Source organism: Physeter macrocephalus, chromosome 15 (assembly GCF_002837175.3).
Source record: "Physeter macrocephalus isolate SW-GA chromosome 15, ASM283717v5, whole genome shotgun sequence".
In the NCBI taxonomy this organism is placed as follows: domain Eukaryota; kingdom Metazoa; phylum Chordata; class Mammalia; order Artiodactyla; family Physeteridae; genus Physeter; species Physeter macrocephalus.
The window spans coordinates 69194214-69199283 of NC_041228.1; the positions used below are offsets into that span (position 1 = coordinate 69194214).

A 5070-nucleotide genomic window follows, 5' to 3' on the forward strand; every position below is an offset into this window, starting at 1 on the left:
AACCCGCGTCCCCTGCATCGGCAGGCGGACTCTCAACCACTGCGCCACCAGGGAAGCCCGGTTACCTTAATTTTTGAATGTTGAACTAGTCTTGTGTTCTTGGAAAAGACCCATTTGGTCATGATGTATTTTCCTTTTTATATATTGTTGGATTTAACTGGCTAAAATTTTGTTGAAAAATGTTGCATCTATGTTCATGAAGGATATTGGTCTGTAGTTTTCTTGTAATGTCTTTGCTTGGTTTTGGGATCAAGATGATGAGGGCTTCATGGAATAAGTTAGACAATACTCCCTCCTCTTCAATTTTCTGGAAGTTTGTGTACAATTGGTGTGATTTCTTCCTTAAATGTTTGGTAGAATCACCACTGAAGGCATCTGGGCCTGGTGTTTTCTTTATGAGAGAAATAAATGAGTTAACACATGTGAAGTAACTGTGCTTGGCTTGTCAGAGGTGCTGAATAAATGTTAGCTTTTAATTTTTTAGAATTCATCTATATTTTCAATTAAAGTAAAAAATGGTTATTACAGAACTTAGAAAATATTTTTAAATTTTAAGGAAGAAGAAATCACAGTAATCCTACTAGCCAAAGATCACTAGTATTAACATTTTAATGCATTCTTCAGTGTTTCCTACAGATAATTCATGCTTGTTTATACTGTTATTGTTTATATTGCTCTGTGCCTACTTTATTCACTTAATATTCAATTATTAACATTTCCCAAGTCAGTAGAAGTTCTTAATAAATAAAATGTCAAAGGCTATGCTATTATATGGTCATACCATAATTCACTTAACCATCATTTTGTATTTTTAGAATTGTTCTACTTTCCCTGCAGAGGAGATCCAAGCACCTCTTTCCTGCACTTTCATATATATTTATATAAACACTCGTATAAACTCTAGAATATTCCCTCCAGGCCTTCCCTCTATGGTGTGCTAATAACATACACTGATAACAGCTAATGTTCATTGTATGTTTACTCTGTGCCAGGCACTGTAAGAAGGGCTTTACATTAAAAGTAGGTACCATTATTATCATCCCTATTTTACAGATGAGGAAACTGAAGTACCAAGATGTCAAGCAACTTGCCCAAGGTCACCCAGATAGGAAATGGCAAAGACAAGAAAGTCTATCAGGTTTTGCAGCCCACATGACTAACCATTAGGCAATAGTGCCTCTCAGCTTATATCTATAGACTTTTTATATGAATTCCATTCCACATCTGTGTTGCTGATCCTGAGATATTGTTTGAGTTCTTGCCCAGCTCACTTGTCCCAAACATGTGTTCTCCACCTGGATTTGGGGTGCAGTTGCTAACAATTCCTTTACTTATTACCCGTTTCTTGCTCTTGTAGTTATTATAGTTTCACTGCCAGCTCCTCCAGCCCGCCAGCTAGGACACCCATCATCCCAACCAGAAACTGGGACATATCATCTGATAAAAGGATTCTTTTTCCTACTTTGTAAATTTGTTTTCACGAAAAAAAATGATGTATTTTAAGTTAATCATTATACATTCAATAAAGAGACTTTATTGAAAATAATTTAAAATGGAAGCTGCCCTAGAAAATGAAAGACACGCCAAAAAAACCCAGCAGGTTGTACATATTGGTAACAAAAATATACAGGTTGTCTAGAATCCTAAAATGGAAATAAGATAAAAGTATTTTCACTTCTCAACTGTAATCCTCATAAAAGGTGTTATCTCTGCCTTTGTCTAGGTTTATATTTTGTGTTGACAACTGCAATATCGTTTCAACAGCTTTTTCATGGCTATATTCTAGAAAATTAGGATAGAGAGACTTCATTACCAGAAAAGACTTTGTGTGTGTTCTGCTAAATTGAATTTTTCAATGAGTGTGTGTATTTGTGTTTGTTTTTGTCATGTCTTTGTTTAACTAAACAGACCACACTCAAGGGCAGACCGAGCTAGAACTTTCCTCCAGTTGATTCCCTCTCTGTGGTGGTCTCTAATTAACTCTCCAAAGTTACTTGCCAGGAGGAAAATGGCGTTAGACTCCTCCCCCAACAAGAAGCCTCTGGGTCCAGGGTCTTCTCCACGTCCTCACCTGTCCTCAGGTACCCGCCTTGCTTTATCATATCCGTCTTGGATCTGCCACGAGCCAGGCACCCCACTGTATGCAGATGAGATGGACCAGAATAGTCCCCGCCTCCTCAGCTCAACGTAAGTTTAAAGTAGCAGCGTCCTTTTCCAAGTTCTGTTTTTTATTTTGTTTTTCTGTCAGGTCCCCTTAATTATGCGCAGTTTAGACTCAGATGGGTCCCTGTACGTGCAGCCATCAATCACAAATCACAAAAGGCTCAGAGTGCCGACAGACGTGATTGCAATCTGACTCCATCTTTGGAGAGAAAAAGAACCAATTTCGTGAACTTCACAAAGTAAATGGGCCTAAAATTTTAAATTAGAAAAATTATCCCCTCAAGTACCCTTGTCTGGGAAGTTTTAATAGCGGTCACCTCAAGCTCGCCCAACTACTTTCAACTCTTGTTCGAGTTGAAAGAGAATCAAAAGAAAAAGGACCTGTGGAGAAAAAACCTGGAGGATGCGGGCATCGATCCCGCTACCTCTCGCATGCTAAGCGAGCGCTCTACCATTTGAGCTAATCCCCCACCGCTGGCCACGGCTGCTAATCTCTTCCTCTAGAGAGAGAACAGAGCGTTTAAAAGCGAAGATAAATATTCTAGACCACATTCTTGTCCCCGTTTCACGGTTAAGGCCAAAATAACAAAAAAAAGGGCCTCTCTCCTTCGAGCCGGAATCGAACCAGCGACCTAAGGATAGCTATGGACACCAGCCTACAGTCCTCCGCTCTACCAGCTGAGCTATCGAAGGGAGTGGAAAATATGTTCTCAACTCATCTTCATAACTTTTAGTCATTTTTCTAGGCTTCATGTGCTTTCCTACCGCGTTGCCTTCGTGATTCCCAGGTTCCTTGGGCACGAGATCCTCCTTGCGGACCTCCCCGTTCCTCACGGCTGCCGCCCCGAGCGCTCGCATCGCCGACCTTGCACGGGCTCTGAGGACTAGGTCAGGGGCCTGGCCCCGGGGAGCCGGCCGTTGGCCCGGGACGCGGCTTCGCCGCGTTGGCACTCAGGGTCTCGGGAAACGCCAAAGAAGCTTTAGAAACAAGCGAAGGCCGTGACTCGCCAGCCTCCCCGCTGAGCGCAGCCTCAGTGCTCCGCTCGCTCAGAACTCGGACCGCATGTCCCCGTTTCCGGGATTCGCAAAAGATTCACACCGAGGAAGCTAAGGGTTTGGACCTGTTATTTGCAAAGTAATGTACTATCAGAGAAATTCTTATGCGGAAAGGACCATAAGTCATAGGAAGCTCGACAAAAGCGTCCTTGTCTCCTTCGAGCCGGAATCGAACCAGCGACCTAAGGATACCTCTTAAGGGTATTAACTACAGTCCTCCGCTCTACCAGCTGAGCTATCGAAGGGACGTGGAAGCGATCTGCCCCCGTCCCCTGAGATTCAATACCTAGGAACCAGAGCGCACTCAACCCTTAGCCAGAGATGAAATTGAGCATGCGTAATGGAGGGAGTGGGGCGCGAAGGGAGTACGTGCCCGAATGTTGTTTTACGCGTGCGCAGAAAGACTACACCGGCTGTGGCTCGCGGATCCTGACTGCGGCAGGGGCTAGTTCCGAACTCTGGTGTCAAGACTCAAGACTCCTCCGCGTGTCTGTCGCACTTTTTCTTTGCTCCCGGTGTTAGGGGAGTTACTGTCGGGTGTGGCTTCCCTATTCTGTAACTTTTATGTCTCCTCACCCCTCGTGTGAGGGGTCCGTGGTGCAGGGTGATGCGTCCGACTACGAATCAGAGGACTGTAGGTACGATTCCTTCCAGTCTTGGCGTTTTTGTCCCCTTAGTTTTCAAAATCAGAGATTTTTCTACTTTGGGGTTCTCCCAAGCACAAATGCCGAGAGTTTACCACACCTCGAGGGCGGAGAGCCACCGGGCTTGGTTTCCGATGCCGCCTATCGAACTTTCGAGATGTTGAGAGGTTCGCGAACACTAAAAACGGGACGCCGGTGGCAGGGCGAGGAGGACGGCGCGGGGCAAAGCCGAGGAAAGGAGGGGCGGTTCCCGCGGGCTCCAGGTAGGAAGCGGGGAGGGAGCCCTAAGGTCAAGCCCGCAGTTCCCAGGACCAAGCTGGTTATTGTCGCGGGGCTTCGTCTACCGCGGCTCAGCTCGTCGGGTCTTGGAAAGTATTTGAAGACGTTGCAGTCATCCAGTTACTAAACCACGCCAGCCATGCCCGACAATGCAGAGGGAACAAAGTTATTTACAAGGTTCTTTGGAGCCCGCTCCCATTTTACATTTCATTTAACAAACCCCTTCTCGGTTGTCAGCAGAACAGAAAAAACATCTAATGATTTGGGTTCTGCCCTCAGGGGCCTTTCAACCAAGAGGGCATAATGTTGGTTCGAGCAAACTGAGTTTTTATTTTGAAGTTATTGATCTTATTTGTGGAAAGGGGTTTAGAATTAGTTCTTAAGCTTCCCCAAGTAAGGTAACAGCTCCCCAAAGTAAAAGTTTTAATAAAATGTGAGGATGTTAAGGAAGAGAAAATGCGAGGTTAGGGAAAAGGGCTAGTCATTAAGTGGGAAAGGGGCTTCCTTAAGGCCACACAAACATGGTTAAAAGGAGTTAAAAATTTAGAGGGTGGGGCAAGCACAGACTATCTGAACGAAATGGTGGGCTTTATTTTTGTTTCCCAGTGCACATTTTGCCATTTTTCGCACGTAACAAGCCGGTAGCTCTTTAAAGTTATATAGTGTCTCCGAGGGTTAAAAAAATACTATCTCTGTGAGAGGTGGGGGAGATGTGTCGCACCCCTCCCCCCAAGTTTATGGAAAGAACCTTGTAAATTAGGCTAAGAGGGAAGGGCCTTCATTTTATTCATACTGTCTCATTTTATAGGGTGGCAAGTCAGGCGTTTATTTTCTGCAGAGGTCACTGTCGTGGCCATCACTGCACTGTGGTGGAATCCTGGCCCCTTGGTGTAACCCCTTCCTGATGCACCCTCTTCCAAAACAGCCA

At 44.7% G+C, this 5070-nt stretch overlaps 1 long non-coding RNA gene and 3 other non-coding genes across 4 annotated transcripts; all 4 read right to left on the bottom strand.

The window, feature by feature from the left end:
* Window positions 1-30: 30 nt before the first annotated feature.
* LOC114487897 (uncharacterized) lies at window positions 31-3202 on the bottom strand. Its single transcript, XR_003683436.2, has 3 exons — window positions 2929-3202; window positions 2072-2362; window positions 31-391 (listed from the first exon to the last, which is right to left on the bottom strand). It is a non-coding gene; the product is annotated as an uncharacterized lncRNA (long non-coding RNA).
* Window positions 2561-2633, bottom strand: TRNAA-AGC (transfer RNA alanine (anticodon AGC)). The gene has a single exon. It is a non-coding gene; the product is annotated as a tRNA-Ala (tRNA).
* Window positions 2768-2856, bottom strand: TRNAY-GUA (transfer RNA tyrosine (anticodon GUA)). The gene is given in 2 exon segments: window positions 2768-2803; window positions 2820-2856. It is a non-coding gene; the product is annotated as a tRNA-Tyr (tRNA).
* A 171-nt stretch (window positions 3203-3373) lies between the features above and the next one.
* On the bottom strand, window positions 3374-3464 carry TRNAY-GUA (transfer RNA tyrosine (anticodon GUA)). Its single transcript is given in 2 exon segments — window positions 3374-3409; window positions 3428-3464. It is a non-coding gene; the product is annotated as a tRNA-Tyr (tRNA).
* Window positions 3465-5070: the final 1606 nt, after the last annotated feature.